This window comes from Cebus imitator, unplaced genomic scaffold (genome assembly GCF_001604975.1).
Source record: "Cebus imitator isolate Cc_AM_T3 unplaced genomic scaffold, Cebus_imitator-1.0 Scaffold39, whole genome shotgun sequence".
NCBI lineage: Eukaryota > Metazoa > Chordata > Mammalia > Primates > Cebidae > Cebus > Cebus imitator.
Window position 1 is genome coordinate 706,337 of NW_016107354.1, and position 20,445 is coordinate 726,781.

Genomic DNA, 20,445 nt, shown 5'->3' on the forward strand with positions numbered 1-20,445 from the left:
TGCTAAACTAGCCAAAAAAGTAAGGAACTTCAAAAAAAAAAAAGTGAAAGTGAGAGCCTGCATTTGGGTGGAGTGCAGATTGCCCAGGTGTGGATTCTGGGCTCAACACCAGGCATGTGCCTTTGGTCAAGTTCTCCATCTTCCCTCAGCCTGAGTTACCCCTTCTCCAAAGCGGGATAATAGACTGCTGGAGGGGTTGTGGAGATTGAAGGAGTGAGCATATATAAAGTGCTTAGCACAGTGCTTGGTACATGGTTGGCTCTGAGGATGATGACTGTAACAGAATTGGTAATACCGTGGCAGCTCTGAGACTTTCATGGTATGTAAGTATGTCATGATTTGGTATTACAGTGGCACTGTATGTAGTTCATGTAATGGGGGAGGGGGTGTGGACAAGATCAGTTACAGAAAGGGAAGGACGTATCTGCGTGTGAGAGGACAGAGAGAGAGAGGCAGGAGAGACATACAGAGAAAAGCAGCAGTGGGAAGTAGAAAGAGACACAGGAAGGCAGAACTAGAGAGTCACACACAGGGAGAAACAGAAACTAAGAGTGTATTTGACCAGATGCGGTGGCTAACACCTGTAGTCCCAGCACTTCGGGAGGCCAGGGTGAGAAGATCACTTGAGCTCAGGAGTTTGAGACCAGCCTGGGCAACACAGTAAGTCCCCATCTCTAAAAAAATAAAAGTTAGCCGGGCATAGTGGTGTGCACCTGTGGTCGTAGCTGCTCAGGAGGCTGAGGCAAGAGCATTACTTGGGGAGTTTGAGGCTGCAGTGAGCTGTGATTGCACCACTGCACTCTAGCCTGAGTGACAGAACAAGACTCTGTCTCAAGAAAAGAGAAAAGAAGTACATTTACTGCTAGTGATTAGAGCACAGATACATATATGTGGGTTGAGAAAGATACATATGTATACATATATATATACAGATACATACATATATGGGGAGAGAGAAGGAGAATGAGAGAGAGAGGCGTCCCTGCCCTGCTGTTGACATTTATCCAGTACAGCCACTTCCACCTCTGCTCCCCACCAGGTGGCAGTGGTTTGAATCCCCCAGGGTCTAAGAAGTCTTACAGGGCTCCCAGCCAGGATTGGATGTCAGGTGATGCTGGGGGCAGAGGACCCTTCCCAAGGTGACTAAAAGAGTATCAAGCCAAAGGAACCTGGGGATGATTCTCAGTCAATCCAGGAAAACACACTCCAAGGTCCAGGTCAGGAGTTGGGTGACAGAGGGCCAGAAGCCTGGTAGACCTAGAGCACAGTGGGATTGAGGTCGGTGGATGTCAGAGACATCCCAGGAGATGGCTGGCCTGGAGCCCAGTGTGGCCAGGAGCCCAGAGTGTAGGGCTGAGCTGGACTGGCTCACAGAAGAATGCGTGGGGCTAGTGCCATCTTGGTCTCAGGCACCAGACGTTACGGCTGACCCAAAGTCTAGGGAGACCTCACAGCACAAACCTGTCTCCCAAACCAAGCCCTGCGCTTTGTGGCAGGGACCATATTCTGTTCATCTCTGTGTCTCTGGAGCCCAGTAGGACTCAGTGGGAGTCTCTGTGAATGTTTTCAGATGAAGGAATTACTGGGTAGAGTTGTGGTGTCGGAGGTGGCCCCCATACATGGGCCTGGCTCCTTCCTGAGGCCAGAATGCAGCCAACAGGGAGAGCGCTGGACCTGGAGAGCAGGGCTTCATCCTCAGCTTTGTAGGCTGATGTTCAGAGCTTTCCTGGGAATTCACACGAGAGCTTTGTGACCCCCATTTTGCTACATCAAAGCCCGTTGGGGCTCATGTCTGGGTTCTGGTTCTCATGTCCAAGGGGTGGGAATTTGTTCAATCTGAGGGGAAACCATATTTTTGTAAAAGTCATTATGCAATTCCATCTCTCAACATTTCTCTTGGTGGTGGCTGCAGGTGGGCACAGGGGAGAGCAGACACCATTGAGAAGATGAAGTCCAGTTGATGACTTTGGCATTTGGGTGTTTTGCTGAGAGCTGCAGGGCTGTGGCTGTCCGAGGAGAGAGCCAGTGAAGGGCTGCATTGAGCCTGCCTCTGACTGTCTCCACGTCGCCTCCATGTCTTGGTGTTCATAGTGGATTTCTTTGCTTTTTGCCTTGATAGCATCCTTTCTTCTTCCTTCAGCTTAGAACACAGTGATTTTCCTTTGGAAACCTCCCTTCCACTCTCACGCCATGTTTACTGTGCCCTGCTCCACTGCAGAGGTGGCCCCACAGCCTAGCCAATCAAAACATCATCTTCTTGCCCACAATGATTGGTTCAGGAATGAGGGTGTGATAGAGATCAAGGAAATGAGATTCAGTTCCAGGATGTTTGTAGCAACTGCTGGAACACCAGAAATACTCTTTTTAAAGATGAGAGGATGTAAGCTGGGTGCTGATGGATTCACCATATGGAGGGAATCTGCCAGAGAATGAGGCCAACAGAAAGCAGTGCTTGAGAAAGGAAGAGACAGATTCCTGACCTCATCTATGAGCACCTGGATCATGCTCTGTTTAATGCCAAACGGTCCATAGGTCTTTCCATTGCATGAGTTAATTTATGTCCTCCATGTTAAAATCCAGTTTGAGCTATGTGATCACCACTCCTGACTATGAGTCCTAACACAGCTGGGGTAGGCTTAGCCACAAAGTACTGTGGGTCTTCAGTGAGGGTAGGTAGGAGGAGCTGAGCCAGGGCTACAGGAACTCCTTGGACTATTGGATCTCTTTGTCCTGCCCCAGTATGAGGAGCTTGGGCTCTTTTTTGGCTGTCTCCAAATACAATAGTTCCCTGAGTCAAGTGAGGCCTTTAGGCCTGGGGTACCCTGTTGCCAAGCCCAGCTGTGCCTCTGGGATGTTAGTGGCACATTTAGTAAGTGCTGGAGTTGGCAGAAATAAATTCAAATTACAATAAATGTAACTGGGTTAAATTCGTTGGTTAAAAGTCAGAACCTTGGGTTATAGAAACAAAAACAGCAAGGTCCAACCATACAAGAAGCACACTTTAAGAGACATAGAAAAGTGGATGGGAGAAGAATGGGAAAAGATATACCTGAAAAGAATGAACCAAATAAAGCTGGGTTAACAGTTTTGTTATCTGATTCAAAATTTTTTTTCCTGTAAAAATGGAACATTTCACAAATTTACATGTCAACCTTCCATAGGGGCCTTGTGAATCTTCCCTGTATTATCCCAATTTTAATATATACACTGCTGAAATGAGCACTGAATATAATTTAAGATCAAAAAGTTATAAGAGCAAATAAGGAAATTGTAGGTGGGTAAAAAGATAACCAAAAAAGAAAAAATATATCCATCATAAGCATATATTTTCCTAATAACAAAAACTTTATAACAGGTAATACTAGTAGAACCTCAGGAAGAAACAGATAAATCAGCAATGATAGAGATTTTTTAACATACACACACATCTCAGAAACTAATGGAGAAACAGACAAAAACGTAAGCTGAGCTACTGAACAATACATGAATAAGCTTAAATTATTAACTATATGTAGAACTCGATTTCCTCCACTTCTCAGAAAACCCTAGAGAAGATATGTTTATTTCAAGTACACACATATAGAACATAAACAAAATATGTTGGAGCCAGGAATCGAACTCAGCTCTCTGTTTTTAAAGCTCTATATTATTCTGTGTCATGTGTGTGTTTGTGTGTATGGGGAACATTAAGTGTTGGCTGCAGCCAGGCTGAGGTTCAAGGTTTGGAAGACTAGTGTCAGGAGGGGTAGTTTGGTGTCAAGACCAAATGCATGGCCTGGTTTGGGCCATGGGCATGGCTCCCCCAGCAGACCCAGGAGGGGACCAAACAGCCCCAGAGCCATTTTGCCTGCCCTGGTCAGGCCTGGCCCAGGGCCCACTGCTGTATTTGCCAAATGTGTGACAATAATTGCCATGGCCTTAGCAACTTAAGGCAACACACATTTCTTAGCCCACAATTCTGTGGACAGCAGTCCTGGCCTGACTTAAGTGGGTGCTCTGTACTAGGCTGCAGTCAGGGCATTCGCCAGAGCTGAGCTCCCCTTTAGAACCCATCTGGGGGAAGGATCTGTTTGATGCTCACATGGTGTTGGGAGATTTCAATTCCTTTGGTTTCTTTCAGGGCTTCAGTTTCTTGCTGGCTGTTGGCTGGAGGCCACCCTTAGCTTAAGGATGTCACCTTCAGTTCCTTGCCGTGTGGACCCCAAATGTGGCTACTTACTTCATTAAGTCATCAAGAGGGACAGCCTCCTGGCAAGAGAAGTGTCACAATCTTACATAATCTGATATAACATAGTCATCCTGTTACCCCTGCCATATTCTATTGATTATTGCAATTAAGGGGAAACTTACATTAGGGCATGGGATCACAGGAGCTGCTCCTTCATAACCTTAATGAATGCCAGCCTGGCAGGCTTGGCAGACAGTGCCCTGTGACTAGAACACTGAATGGTGTGCCACCCATCCGTTTGGGTTGGTCACCTCTGAGAGTATTGGGACCGCCAGGCCATTGGCTTCTCTAGGCTTCTTCTCAGAATCTCTGGCTCCTCAGACTGGATGAATCTACTCTGGCATTTCTGAAGCCCAGGGAATATGGCCTCCAAATTGCCACAGTCACCTTTGCGGAGGGGACTGGAATCTGCGCCCTGAGATAGTAACAAATAACAAGATGTGGGTATCTGGGGGGAAAAATGGCTCAAGCAATGGAAATAGCGAGTGCAAAGGCCCTGGGGCAGGAATATGCTTGAGGGTATGCAAAGTACAAAGTACAAGAAAGAGAGGGAAAGAGAGGTGGGGAGTGAGGTCAGGGATGGAGACGTAGATTTCCACAGCCATGCCTTAATCTATCAGTGCGCTACCGGGAGACGTTTAGAGTGTTTCCAGTCCTCTGCTATAGTGAATATCCTTGTCCATAAATTTTGCCCACACTTGCAAATATGTGAGGGTAAATTCCTAGAGGTGGAGTTGCTGCGTCAAAAGGAATGTGCATTTTTGTTTGGACAGCCATTGCCAATTCACCCGCCTTCCCTCCCAGACCTGACACTCCCACTGCCCCTTTCTCTTTTATTTTTTTTTTAATTTTTTTGAGACAAAGTCTTACTCTGTCACCCAGGCTGGAGTGCAGTGGCACAGTCTCAGCTCACTGCAACCTCTGCCTCCCGGGTTCAAGCGATTCTCGTGCCTCAGCCTGCTGAGTAACTGGGGTTACAGGCATGTACCACCACACCTGGCTAATTTTTGTATATATATATTTTTTAAATAGAGATGGGGTTTCACTGTGTTGGCCAGGCTGATCTCAAACTCCTGACCTCAGGTGATCTGCCCACCTTGGCCTTCCAGAGTGCTGGGATTACAGGCGTGAGCCACTGTGCCCAGCCTCCCACTGGCCTTTTCCAAGAGTCCTCCATGCCTGTGACATCCTTGGTCCCTGCCTGGGCTGGCGTCCTGGACTCCCAGCCCCTCCCTGCAGAAGGCTGTCGGACGCAGCAGATGGCAAGGGAGTCTAAGAGCCCCTAAGAGGACACTTTCCCTTGATGGAAATTCTCCACTTTGGGAAAATTCTTTCCACCAACAGTCTTTTCCGTGTGCTTTTCCCAGCATCGGAGACTCCCCAGTGGCTCTTCTCAGACAATGTGTGAGTTCACATTTACCCACAATTTGTCTCTGGGAAGGTGGAGGGCTGGCAGAATCTGCCAGAGGACAGAAAACAGACAACACCTTGTCTGGAAGGGGGAGCTGCTGTCCCCTCGTTACTGCCCATGTGACATTGCAGGGGCTGGAAAGGCTGGGGGCTTCGGGACCTGCTGAGATAGAGCTATGTGAGAGTCAGTCGGCATTTACTGAACACCTGCTGTGTGGCTCTTGCAACTCCTCCTGCCCGGCCAGGCCTGATTCAGCACTAGGGCAGGGCTGGTGTGAGCCTGTGACCTGCGGTCTCTGCAGCTGCACACCTGAGCCTTGTCAGGGTAGGCAGGTGCAGACTGGGGGAGCCTCAGCCCAGACTGCCCACCCAGGGCCTCCTTTTAGCCACCCCTTCCTCCAGAGCCTCCCCCTCTCTTGCCTCTGTTCCTCAGCAGCTTGCAAAGCCAGCTGAGCCTTAATCTCTGGTGATCAAAGGGGCCTCCTAGTCCTAAGCCCAGCTCTGAGCTGGAGGGAGCCCCTGCTGGAAGCACCTGCCAGAGTCACAGGCCTTCCTCAGAAGAGAGGCAGATGTGGCAGCTCACCTCTGTAATACCAGCACTTTGGGAGGCAGAGGTGGGAGAACTGCCTGAGGCCAAGAGTTCCAGACAAGCCTGGCCAACACAGCGAGACCCTGTTTCTGCACAAAAATGAACAAAATTAGCTGGGCATGGTGGTGCACGCCTGTGGTCTCAGCCACTCGGAAAGCTGAGATGGGAGGATCGCTTGAGCCCAGGAGTTTGAGGCAGGAGTGAGCTATGATCGTGCTACTGCACTCCAGCCTAGGTGACAGAGTGAGACTCTAACTCTCAAAAGAAAAAAAGTAGGCCGGGAGCGGTGACTCAAGCCTGCAATCCCAGCTCTTAGGGAGGCAGAGGCGGGAGGGTAGCTTGAGCCCAGGAGTTCAAGACCTGCCTGGACAATATAGTGAGACCCCGTTCTCCACACACAAAAAGAAAATAAATAAATAAAATCAATAAAGAGGGATAGAAAACCAACTCCTGCTCAAGGAATGTAACAGATGAGAAATGACAGTCTTCAGCAGGGACTCCAGGGCCAGCGGGAGCAGAGACTGAGGTCTAGGCCAGGCAGTGAGACGCAGGAGATGCCCTGGGCTGCCAGGGCCCTGCCCTCTCTGCCCCGAGATCTGCTCGGCCCCAGGAAATCTCACAGCTGCTTACCCCAGTGGAGCTCTTGGCACTCTCTGGAGGGTGCCATAGTAGGACCCCAGATTGCGGCCTGACTATGTTGCCCAGGCTGGTTCTGAATTCCTGGCCTCTAGCGATCCTCCTGCCTTGGCCTCCCAAAGTGCTGGGATTACAGGCATGAGCCACCGTGCCCCGCCAAACTCTGAATTTAAATGTGTATGCTTATTTCCCATCTTCCTTCATAAGACTATCAGCTCCTTGAGGGCAAGGTCCGTTTTGTCTTATATACTTCTTTATTTCCCGAACCATGAAGACAGCCTGTCGTCCAGAAAGTGCTTGATAAGTATTTGCTGAATGAATGAATGAATGAATGAGTGGAAGAGACTGTGTTGGAATGGTAAAACACCTGGACTTGGAGTTGGGCAGACCTGGACTCAAATATACTCCTTCCTTGCTGTGTTACTCTGGGTGAGTTGCTTTACCTCTCTGAGCTTTACCCTCTCATTTTTCAAGTAGGGTATAATGAAACCTAGCCTTTCTGGGCTAAGGCAAGGATTACACAGGACAAGGGATGGTCGAGTGCTTTACAAACTGTAAAGTGCCGGAGGAAAGGAGAGACTGTCAATTTTGACTCTCTGGAAGTTTTTCCAGGTGGCCCCTCATCCTCTCATTTTCTTAGTGCTCAGGCAGCTTCCTTAGTTCCTGGGCAGTGAAAGTAATCGGATGGAAGCCCAGTGTCACCTCAGGGAAGTGTGGAAGCTCAGAGCACTTAACTGGCCAGAAGGGCTGGATTTGCATTTCAGCAAATGAGACCAGAAGGATGGAAGGTAGTGTTGGCAGGAATGTTCTCGAGGTGGCTTACAAAGGGGTCGGTTCTGTGTGAGGCAGAAGGACTGAGCTGGCAGGGGCGAGGTGGGGCCTGACCCTGCAGGTGTGGACCTGTCACAGGTGTCTCTGCAGATCAGGGTCCTCCGAGAGCAAAACGGGAGGAGAGGGGGAGGCCCACCATGGAGACGCGAACACAGTGGCTATTCCTGCTTGTCATTTGGGGAGATTTAACTAGACATCTTGGAGAGGAGGGAGGGAAGAGAGGCAGACGCAGAACAGTGGCAGACAGAGAGCAAGATACGAAAATGAGAGAGAGAGGTGGAGAGAAAGAAGTCCCAGGGAGGGGGAGCTCGGCCAGTGTCTCTCATGAGTGCAAACCACAGAAGGAAATTAAGACAAGCCTCCTCAGGGTGCTGCACTCCCCATTGATCTCAGAGCCCCACCTTGCCATTTTCTTGTAGAGACAGGGTTTCCCTACGTTACCCAGGCTGATCTTGAACCCCTGGCCTCAAGCAATCCTCCTGCCTCGGCTTCCCAAAATGCTGGGATTACAGGAGTGAACCATTACGCCTGGGCCCCCACACCTTTTTTTTTTTTTTTTTTTTTTTTTTGTGTTGGTTTTTTTTTTTTTTTTTTTTTTTTTTTTTTTTTTTTTTTTTTTTTTTTGAGATGGAGTCTTGCTCTGTTGCCCAGGCTGGAGTGCAGTGGTGCAATCTCAACTGACTGCAGCCTCCACCTTTCAGGTTCAAATGATTCTCCTGCCTCAGCCTCCCGAGTACCTGGGACTACAGGCACGGGCCACCACGCCCAGCCAATTTTTGTATTTTTTAGTAGAGACGGGGTTTCACCATATTGCCCAGGCTGGTCTCAAACTCCTGGTCTCAAGCGATCTGCCCGCCTCAGCCTCCCAAAATGCTGGGATTACAGGTATCAGCCACCACTCCTGGCCACACCCCATGCCTTTTATCCTGCAAGCGTCTTACCTCAAAGAGTGCATGTCTAGTATTTAGGGACACTTATCTTTCCACGTGGGCCCCCAAAATTGAGTCAACTCCTTCCTCTGGTGCCCAGTCAGAGACCAATCAGTTGCCAGGCTGGAAGAAAGCTGGGCTTGAACTCCCAAGAGAAAGATGCCTAGGTGGTACCTCCCTGGGGGATTCCCAGGCCCGTCAGAGACTCTTTTAGAGTGCATCCCTACGTTCGGATGAGAGCCGCCACCCCACTCCTCACCCAGCTCCGCGTCTCTCCCCTTCATCGGTCTGCGCTGTGCCCCGGCGACCCACACATCTGCATGCCACAGGTGCACTGCTCACTTCGCATTTTCTCTAAATCACTCACTTTTTTCGCAACCTAAATTCATTCAGAAAGGAACCTTCAGATCACCACCGGAAATGAAAAGCCAGTATCACTTGCAATAAATAGAAAAGAACTGTAAAAAACAAATTACCCTTGTAAAAACGTTCCTGAAGAGCCGGGATTGATGGCTCATGACTGTCACCCCAGCACTTTGAGAAGCCGAGGTGGGATCACTTGCGCCAAGGAGTTGGAGACCAGCCTGGGCAACATAGGGAGACCCTGTCTTTACAAAAACCAAAAATATGAGCTGGGCATGGTGGCGAGCACCTGTGGTCCCAGCTACTTGGGAAGCTGAGGTGGGAGGATCGCTTGAGCCCTGGAGTTTGAGGCTGTAGTGAGCTGTGATCACACCACTACACTCTAGGCTGGGTGACAGAGCAAGACCCTTCCTGAAAAATGAAATAAAATAGAAACAAAAACATTCATGAAGAATCTAAAACAGTGGATTCAATGGGGGATTAGTCTGTCCCCACTGCCCCTGCCCTCAAGAATATTTGGCCAATATTTGGAGACATTTCTGGTTTTTATGACTGGGGGTATGTGGGGTGGAGGGTGCATATTCCTGGCAACCAGTAGGTCAAGCCCAAGGATTGCTAAGCCTCTGCTAGCACCCAGGACAGCCCCGATGCCAAACCTTCTTTGTCCCCAAATGCCAGTAGTGCTGAGGTTTAGAAATCCTGCTCTAAAATGAGCTTAAGCACCCCAGAGGGGCAAGCCCCACCTTTGGGCAGCTGTGACCTAGTTAATTCCTCCTTCTCCTTCTCAGGATCCGCTGAAACATCCTGCCTCAGGGAAGCCTTCCCTGACCCCCAGAGCAGAGGACCCAGCTGTAGGCTTCAGCTCCAGGGACCCCTGTACCTCCCGACCCTGACTCCTGAAGGGTGATTTCTTACGATGTCTGCTTCTTCCACTGGAGAGAAGCTCCCAGTGGGTAGGGGCCACGTCTATTCCATTGGTCTCTCTCTCTCTCTCTCTCTTTTTTTTTTTTTTTGAGACCGAGTCTCACTGTCACCCAGGCTGGAGTGCAATGGTGTGATCTTGGCTCACTGCAACCTCTGTCTCCTGCGTTCAAATGATTCTCCTGCCTCAGGCTCCTGAGTAGCTGAGATTACAGGCGCCTGCTACCATGCTCGGCTAATCTTTGAATTTTTAGTAGAGATGGGGTTTCCCCATGTTGTCCAGGCTGGTCTTAAACTCCTGACCTCAGGTGATCCATGCACCTCTGCCTCCCAGAGTGCTGGGGTTACAGGCTTGTACCACTGCGCCCGGCCCGTTGGTCTCTTTCTGCAGCCCTTAGCACAGTGTCACGCTTGTAGCAGATACGCAAGAGCTGCATATGGAATGAATGAATGAAGTTTGGGCCAAAAACAGATGTGGACTCCACTCCTGTACTCAGCGCAGCTCTCCAGGCCCTTAACCTCTCCTCAGCCCACTTTCATTCTTACCTGTGAAATGCACACCTAACAGGCCTGTTGTGGGATCAAGGGAGAATGGTGACACAGGTGGGCATAGGCTGGCATCAGGACACACAGGTGACACAGGGGCACAGGTGGACATAGGTGACACAGGTGGGCACAGGTGACACAGGTGGACACATGACACAGGTGGGCACAGTTGACATAGGTGGGCACAGGTGGGCATCAGGAGACACGTGACACGGGCATAGGTGTACACAGGTGACAGGTGGGCACAGGTGACAGGTGGGCATCAGGAGACACGTGACACAGGGGCATAGGTGGACACAGGTGACAGGTGGGCACAGGTTGGCATCAGGAGACACAGGTGACACGGGCACAGGTGGATACAGGTGACACAGGTGGGTACAGGTGACACAGCGCACAGGTGGACATCACTCTTTTAAACAGCCCTCAAGGATGTACTGGCTGTGTCTGTGAGCACATGACCCAACTCTCAAGGTGTCCACTGTCCACTCAGACTGGGAAAGGACCCTTTGTGGGTGCCAACTTCACCTCCCTGTGGCTCCCAGGGGATGTCATGGAAAGGGCTTGAAGTGGAGGCTGGCGGCCTTTTAGGGAAGCCCTGCTCATATCTGCATAGTTCAGTTCATTCCTTCTTTCGACCAACCATCCCCTTCTCCTCCTCTTTCTCCCCTTCCTCCTCTTTCCCTCCCCCTCCTCCTCTCCCTCCTCCTCCTTCTCTCCCCCACCTCCTCCTCTTTTGCCTTCTACTCCCCCTCCCCACTCCTCAACCTTCGCCATCCTCCCCTCCTCTCCCCTTCCCCCTCCTGCTCTTCTTCCCCTGCCTCCCACTCCCCTCCAGGCAGGCAACTTTACCTGGTCTCCAGGTGGAGGGGGAAGAGAAACAGTCTCTGCTTGATTGGGTATTCTTCTAAACCTTTTTCTTGGAATGCCTGGATGTAGGCTTTTGAAATCTCCAAACCAAACTAGAGTTCTCTCAGTCTTCTGGGACAGCTGTGCCCTGAGGTCATGGATGTTTTCCATCTAGTTACCCACATGGCAGGGGTAACAGAGGATGCTGGCAGCCTGGACATGTGTCCATTAATGTCAGAAATCGTCCCACTACCAGTTTGTGCTGGGTTACCCTGGACCCACTAGGTCCTGAGGCCATGGCCTCTGGGCTCCCTCTGGACCCCACCTGGGGGATCTGAGCCCATTCTCTGCTGCAGGGCTGGACGGGGGCGGCTGAGCTGAACAAGGCTGGTATAAGTTCAGTAAATCCATTCCTTGAAATTGGAAGGTCTCCATGATGTGCCACCTCCAATTTGGGCCACTTCACTTTAAAAGGCAGAATTCCAAGAAGAGTGACACTAATGACTCTGGTAATCTAAAAGGGGACCTTTGGAGAAAGGGCAGATAAATCGGAATGATCTACGCAGACAAGACAAGGTTGGGGGGCACCTCGGTAACTGCTGAGCCCCCAAAAGGCTCCTCTTAAGAAGATGCCAACCAGCTCCCCCCCTCCCCATGTCCTCGAAGGCCAGAGCAAGAAATTAGCTTAAATTGGAGCTGGAAAGATTTAGGTTATGTGTAAGGAGGAACTTTTTAAACCCTGAAATATGCTACCAAGAGAGGCTTCGGGTTCTCAAGAGAGTGTCTAAAAATAGCTTGTTCTTTAAAAATAGGTCTGGGCAAGTTTTAAACATAGCATCAGCTCAGCTTCCCAGGGATGGCTTTCTGTGTAGGTGTACCTGACCATGTGGGTCAGGGCAGAGGGCACAGGGAAGAGCCAGGCTTTGGTCTCCATCACGACCAACATCAGGATATTTTAGATATGTGCAGATAAGGGATTTATTTTTTTCTCTGCCCCCAGCCGATCGGTGTCATCAAACACCAGTCTTCAGTTTCTCAAGGTTTTTGTTCCATGGGAGGCTATTCTGGGGCTGATGTTAATTGGGTCGGTCCCAACAGCTTCTTCCAGTTGCTCCCAGTTTCCCCCAGTTCCTCGCCACTGCCGAGCCAGGGTTCTCCAGGTCCTGAAGATTTGCTGGTAAGTGATCGGTCTCAGCGGTACCCAGTACCCCGGCGCTCCCTGCCTCCAGCATCTCAGTGCCCTGGCAAGTCCTGCCCATCCTCATCCTCACCTGCCGGGAGGACTGCAGCTGCTCCTCCCAGGGTCTCTGCCTCCTGCTCCTCCCTCCCGTTCTCAGGCCACAGGCGTGATCACCACCCCCACCCACCTGAAACTTTGCTCTGAAAGTTGCAACTCCTGCCTGGCGCCCTCAGGATAACATCCAAACTGCCTCAGAGGGCTTAGAACTTCCCATGGAATGTCCCTGTTTATCCGCTCTCACCTCCCACGTGCCCCACCTAACCGCCTGTGACAGCCACACCAAACCACTTTTCCTGTGGGTTTCTGCTGGTGCGGGTTCCCCTGCCCGCTCTGCTCTCCTCCTCCCTCTGACTCTGCGACTCTCAGCTCCTATATCACCTCCTCAAGGAGCCTCTTCCGACCCCCCCAAGCCCACAGACCCCCGGACTTTTCCTCTTGGCTGCACTGATACCCAGCGGTGCTGAGTCTGTGTGTCTGCCTCTCCCCTCCCAAGGGGAGCATTGGGAGGACAGGCCACTTGACCCCTGTAGAAACGCCTGAAGCACAGCAGCTGCCTGATACTTGCTGAGTGACCAGCTGAAGGTCCAGGATTTCCCTTTGCAGCCCTCCTGCAGCCCGTCTCTCTGGTTCCAGCCTCCTCCAGGTCCCCACCAGCCCCTCTGCGTCTCAAGTCCCAGACATGACACGCATGGAATATTGGCAGGTCCAGCTCCACGCCCAGCATCTACAAGAATATTTATTTAAACATGAGCGCTCACCACGTGTTCTCAGTAATAACTTAGCATCTTTAATAATAAACTCTATTATAAATCAATTAATCAGCTACCTCCCTGGTATCTCAATTAAATGGAGCGTGGCATTCGCATAAAACATCCAAACCCTGGCAAAGGGAGCCAGGTCAGAGGCAGGGGGAATCCTGGAACTGGGGTTGTCACCGCTGCTCTATGTCTTCACCCAGGGGTAGCTCCAGGCTGGAGACTGTCCCCTAGGAGGGGTCACATGGGCTCTGGTCCAGCCCACCTCGATGGAGGCCCAGGGACCTGCCACCCCTCTCCCCAGTGACCGAGCAAAAGGATGGCATTCTTGTGTGTCCTCTGGGCTCAAGACGCCCTGACAGGTGTCACCAGGCCAACTGCTGTCGCCCTACCTGAATCCCACAGCATGCTGCCTCGGCTCACTTTAAATTCACGAGCACGGATCTCACATGACATGCAGCACTGCCCTGAGAGCAGAGGCACTGCCACAGCGCGTTTGCGCTTTCTCACTCTCGGGAAAGAGAGACTGTTTTACACCCTCCCCTCGCTGCTCCTCAACCCCCACTTCCCCAGTCGGCCCTTGTCTCCTGCTTGCTGGAGAGGAGTGGGGGAGAATCTGCTCAAGAACTCAGATCCAGCTGGGCACAGGGGCTCCTGCCTGGATCCCGGCACTTTGGGAGCTGAGGCAGGAGGATCCCTTGAGGCCAGGAGTTCAAGACCAGCCTGGACAACATAATGAGACCCTGTCTCTACAAAAATAAAAATATCAGCCAGGCATGGCAGCACTTGCCTATAGTCCCAGCTACTCAGGAGGCTGAGGCAGGAGGATCATTTGAGCCCAGGAGATTGAGGCTGCAGTGAGCTATGATGGCGCCTCTACACTCCAGCCCAGGGAACAGAGCGAGACCCTGTCTTAAAAAACAACAAACAAACAAAACTTGAATCTCATTCAGATGCTGTCTTCCTACTCCCTTGGGTGACACATCCCAGTTCCCATCAAAAGCCAGCCCCCTTGTTTTCTAGAACCTCCTCGCACCTTCTGGCTGTCTCTGGACCTTGCTTCCACAATTGCCCTCTCGCTCCTCTGCTCCATCTGTCTCTCCCTCTCTGTGTGATCATTCTGCATGGGCATGGAGACATTCTCTATCTCCCATGGTTAAAATGCCTCCTGCACAGGCACTGTGGCTCATGCCTGTAATTCCAGACCTTTGGGAGGCCGAGGCTGGAGGGCTTCTTGAGGCCAGGAGCTTGAGACCAGCCTGGGCAATGTGGTGGGATCCTGTCTGTACAAAAAAAAAAAAAAAATAGATAAACAGATGATAGATATAAATGACAGATATGTATGATAGCATAGGTATGATAAATAGAGAAAGTAAGCAAGCAAGCAAGAAAAGAAAGGAAAAAGAAAGAAAGAAAGAAAGAAAGAAAGAAAGAAAGAGAAAGAAAGAAAGAAAGAAAGAAAGAAAGAAAGAAAGGAAGGAAGGAAGAAAAAGAAAGAAAGAAAGGGAAAGACAGGTAGATAGATAGATGCATTACATGTATATATTTTTAAATAAATAAAATGCCTTCCTGAGCCCCAGGCTCCCACCCTGCTGTCACCCCATTTTCCCACTTCCCTGGGCAGCATTCTGCTTTGAAAGCTTTTTCTGCCATTTACCCTCCTCCTCTTCTAAACCTTGCAGTTGACGACTCCACACTGATTTTCCCCCGAAATCCGTGGCCACTCTGCCTCAGCTTTCTTTGCTGGTCCCTCCTACTCTGCTTAAGACCAGATGTTGGCATCATCCCGGGACCCTTTTCTCTCCTCTTGCTGCAGTCTTCCTCCAGATGACCTCTTTACTAGGCACACCGTGTTATTTACCATTCACGTGTTGACATCTCTGGTGCTGACAACTCCCTGAATTGCAGATCTGCCCTTCAACAGTTTGCTTGCTATCCCTGCTTAGATATAAAATAGGCATTTCAAACAAATATGGCACAGATAGGATTCTACCCACCCAGACTTCTTCCTCCCTTCATCTTCATGTTGGCAAATGGCATCTGCCCAGATGCTCAAACCCAAACTCTTAAGGTCATTCTAGACCCCAGGTAGTAGCCCTCATCACCTGCGTGCAGCCCAGCAGTGAGTCCTATTGACTCCAGCCTCAAAACTCACCCTGAGCTGAGCACAGTGGCTCACGCCTGTAATCCCAGTGCTTTGAGAGGCCAAGGCTAGAGGATCACTTGAGGCCAGGAGTTCGGGACCAGCCTGGACAACATAGGGAGACCCCTTCTCTTAAACAAATAAATAACATAGCTGAGTGTGGTGGCATGCACCTTTAGTCCTAGTTACTCGGAAGGCTGAGGCTGGAGGAGTTGGAGGTTAACGCTGAGCTGTGCTTGCACCCCCGTACTACAGTGCGGGTGACAGAATGAGACCCTGTCTCAAAACAAAACAAAAACAAACAAACTAAACCTACCCCAGAGCTGCCAGCAACTCCAGCCCAAACAAAAACAGCTTAGTCTGGGTCCTTGCAATGGCCTCTCAGCTGGGCTCACCTCCTCCCCTCACGGTCATGGTCTCCATACAGAAATCAGAAGGATTTTCTTAGAAGCATCCACTAGATCCCTGCTTACAGCTGAAAGTCCTTTACTGATTTCCTGTTCTACACAGACTGAGAGCCAAACTGCCCTGTGGGCTTCAGGGTCCTGTGTGGCCAGGCTCCTGCCTGCCTTTCTGACTCCGTCTGAAATATCCCTCCGAAATATCCCTCCCCCACTTTTTTTTTATTTGAGTTGGAATCTTGCTCTGTTGCCCAGGCTGGAGTGCAGTGGTGCCATCTCGGCTCACTGCAACCTTCGCCTCCCAGTTCAAGCAATTCTTCTGCCTCAGCACCATGCCTGTAGCTGGGACTGCAGACACGGTGCCGCCACAACCAGCTAATTCTTGTATCTTTAGTAGAGACAAGGTGTCACCACAGTGGCCAGGTTGGCCTCGAACTCCTGACCTTGTGGTCTGCCTGCCTCGGCCTCCCAAAGTGCTGGAATGACAGATGTGAGCCACCGTGCCAGCCTTTTCTGTTTTTTTTTTTTTTTTTGGTTACCTGGGCTACAGTACAGTGGTGCAATTTCAGCTCACTGCAGCTTCCACCTCCTGAATTCAAGCAATTCTCCTGCTTCAGCCTCCTGAGTAGCTAGGATTACAGGTGTGCACCACCACACCTGGCTAATTTTTGTATTTTTAGTAGAGACAGGGTTTCACCATGTTGGCCAGGCTGCTTTCGAACCTCTGACCTCAGATGATCCGTCCTCCTCAGCCTCCCAAAGTGCTGGGGTTACAGGAGTGAGCCGCCGCGCCTGGCCCCTCCTACCCCTTGCTCACTCTGCTGCAGCATTTTCTCCATGCCTCCAGCCCCAGCCCTTTCCCAGGCTGCTCCCTCTGTCTGGAATACAATTCCCCAGTCCTCTGCATGGCTGCCCTAAGCTCCCCATTCAAGCCTCTGCTTAAATGTCACTTCCTCTGAGACACCCTCCTTGGCCACCCAGGCTGAGGTGCCTCCCACTCCAAGGACTCTCTACCACTTGCCCTATTTTGTTTTCTTCATGGAAGTGTTTACTGCCTGAAATTTCATGTTAGTTTCTGTGCCAATTGTCTGGCTCTCTCCACCAGAACCCAAACCCTTTGAGAGCAGGACATCTGTCCACCTATTCCAGTGTCCCGCTCCCCAACGCCCTGGAACAGTGTCTGGCATGTGAAAAGCCTTCGATAAACATTCCTTGGCTGATTGAATGAATAAACAATAAATGAATGAATGATGACCCTGACCTATGCTCTCCTAGATAAAGTTCTGCACTCTGGTCCTGTCCTAACTCATTCCTGTATCCCACACTCTTGACCTTTACACCAGCCAGCTCAACATCCCCGGGCACCTCTCACTCAGTGCTCATTTATTCATTTAATAAGCACGTATTGAACACCTACTGTGTGTCAGGTACTGGGCTTGGCTCTGGGGATTCAGGGTAAAGCCAAACAGATCTGGTCTGTGGACTAGCATACAGTCTAGTGGGCCTATGTAGTGAGTCTCAGGTGTGCATTCATGCATGCCTTCATTCATTCATTGAAGAAAGTTCTGTGGAGCTTATTTTGTACCCAGTGCTCTTCTAAGTGCTTTATAAATATAAGCCACTGAAGCCTCATACCAATTTATGAGGTGGGTATTATTATTATCCCCATATTACAGGTGAGGAAACTGAGGCACAGAAAGTCAACCTACCCAAGGTCACAAAGCTGGCAAGTGACTGTATTAGTCAGTTCTCACATTGCTGTAAATAACTACCTGAGGCTGGGTAACTTATAAAGAAAAGAGGGTTAATTGGGTCATGGTTCTGCAGGCTGTACAGGAAGCATGGCTGGGGAAGCTTCAGCAAACTTACAATCATGGCAGAAGGTTAGGGAAAGCAGGCATGTCTTACGTGGCTGGAGAAGAAGCACGTGAGTGAAGCCGGAGGTGCTGCACACTTTTAAACAACCAGATCTCTCGTGAGAACTCACTCGCTATCACGAGAACAGTGAGAGGGAAATCTGCCCCCATGATCCGGTCACCTCCCACCAGGCCCCTCCTCCAACCTTGGGGATTAAAATTCGATGAGAGATTTGGGTGGGGACACAGAGCCACACCATATCAGTGACAGAGCTGGAAGCTGGGCTGTCTCTTTCACTTTCCTGGGTCTGCTTTCCTCCGGGCTCACCTTCTGATGCGCTTGACATTATCTCTTAATTCTCAGCACCCCCTGGACTCCGCATCCTTGGACTTAACAGAATTCCGCTTCATCATTTTGGACTAGCAGAGGGCAGGGCTAGGCGTCATGATAGCTCTTCCTGCTCTAAGTTCTGGGGAGCACCACACCCAGCCCAGCTCTGGCCTCCTGGCCAACATCCCCCCATTTCCAGTGTTCTCCAGGGTTCCCTTGAGGCCTGGAGGAACCATACCCACCTGACCACACGGGTTTGGAATTTCATTTGTGGTGTCAAGAGTTGGGAGAGTCCAGAAATCACAAGGAGAGATTTACAGCTGTGAATTTCCTGGTTTGAGTCCAAGCCAGGAAGTAATCGCAGCAGCAGCAGCAAAGTCTCATTCATTTAGTCTCCCTGAATTCAGGAGGTGCAGTAACACACCAAAAAGTCACTTTTTAGTTCGGATGGGTTAGAAACGATTCCTTCTGATGTGGATTTGTAGGACAGATGCTGTGGGTGGACCTTGCTTTACAGAATGAACATGCTTCTAAAAACATAGGCAAGGGTCAGATTTTTGAACCAGAATCTTTAAAATGCAATCAGAGAGTTCCACTAAGGTATCTTTGAGTGTACTGTAATTTTTATTTATTGCATTTCCTTAAAGCATGGTCTTTCATACTTGGGGATAAATATAATTAATTTAGGAATCAATGCTTTTCTAAACTAATAATTCAGAAAATTAATTATTTTGCCAACAGGCTAAGTCCAGCTTCTGGGTGGGAGATTTTGTATTAAAATATTGTTATGCTCCTACTGTCCTGGCATAAGGAGTGGTCCTTCTCATGAATATTTCATCCCTCAGAAAAGGAATTGGCAGAAGACTAAAACAGGGCCAACACCCTTCTGAGTGGGTACAGCTTCCAGGCAGGGTAACAATTCCAGAGAGACTCAGCAATGGGCAGTAATAAAGAAGAGAGACTTGTTCCTCCAGAAAACAGACTGTACTGTAAAGTTATGGTGAATGAAACAGTGTGGCACTGATGCAGGAACACACAGAAAGATCGGTGGGACAGAATGACAAGTTAGGAAGTGCACCCATGTATTTGTGGGACTTGGAATATGATATAAAGGTGTCCTTTAAAATCAGTAGGAAAAATACAAAAATTGGATGGGTGTGGTAGTCTCAGCTACTCAGGAGGCTGAGGTGGAAGGATCATCTGAGCCCGGGAGGTGAAGCTTGCAGTGAGCCCAGATGGAGCCACTGCACTCCAGTGTGGTGACAGAGTGAGACTCTGTCTCCAAAAATAAAAGTTTCTTAATTTTTTTTAAAAAAGATGTAATCTATGCAACAGACAGGATTAATATTCAGAATATACAAAGAATTCCTACCAATTGCTAAGGAAAAAGATTTTTAAAAACAAAAAGAAAATTGGCAGAGGATACAGACATTCAAAGAAGAAGAAATATAAGTGGTTAATAAATGTGAAAAATGCTCAAACACACTAGTACAAAGAGAAATATAACAGGCTTTTGGGGCCCCCATTCTCCCATTCATAGGCGCGCAGCTCTCTCTGCTCTGTCTTAAAAGAGTGGAGGGTCTACAAAACACTGAGAAAATAAAGGTCCTCCCACCCCAGCCACAGCCCACTTCTTACTAGATGGGGGAAAATGCTTTAAATTTAAACAATTTAGCCTCTAATCCCAGCACTTAGGAAGGCTGATGTGGGAGGATTGCTTGATCCCAGGAGTTTGAGACCAGGCTGAGCAACATAGCAAGACCCCCATTTCTACAAAAACGAAAATACAAAAATTAGCCTGGTATAGTGGTCTGTACCTGTAGTCCCAGCTACTTGGGAGGCTGAGGTGGGAGGATCACTTTAGCCCAGGAGGTTGAGGCTGCAGTGAGCTATGATCATGCCACTGTCTTCCAGCCTGGGTAACAGGCTAAAAACAGAAAAATCTATGAAGTTGATTTCATGACCCACTAAGACTTGTGGGCTAAATCTGGCCCAATGCCTGTTTCTGTAAATAAAGTTTTATTGGAACACAGCCATGCCCATTTATTTCCATATTGTCTGCAGCTCCTTTGGTGCTACAACAGCAGAGTTGAGTAGTTCTAACAGAGACAATATGGCCCACAGAACCTGAAATATTGACTTCTTTGGCCCTTTACAGAGAGGTCGCTGATCCGTACGCAGATCTGACTCTACCTCCCCTTTGCTTAAATTTTTTTCAGGGTTCCCCTTTGCCCTCTGGCCCAAATTCAAGCCCCTTGGCCTAGCTTAGAAAACCACCAACCTCATGCCTGTAATCCCAGCACTTTGGGAAGCCAAGGCAGGTGGGTCACTTGAGCCCAGGAGTTTAAGAGACCAGCCTGGGCAATATAGTGAGACCCCATCCCTACAAAAAGTTTTTAAAATTTGCCAGGCATTGTGGT

At 49.6% G+C, this 20,445-nt stretch overlaps 1 protein-coding gene and 1 non-coding gene across 5 annotated transcripts in view; one reads left to right on the plus strand and one right to left on the minus strand.

The window, feature by feature from the left end:
* Nucleotides 1-20,445, plus strand: part of GSG1L (GSG1 like) — a 267,111-nt gene that overhangs the window by 192,910 nt on the left and 53,756 nt on the right. The gene's annotated exons all lie outside the window — the stretch shown is intronic.
* LOC119470766 lies at nucleotides 3,117-3,219 on the minus strand. Its single transcript, XR_005199733.1, has one exon. It is a non-coding gene; the product is annotated as a U6 spliceosomal RNA (small nuclear RNA).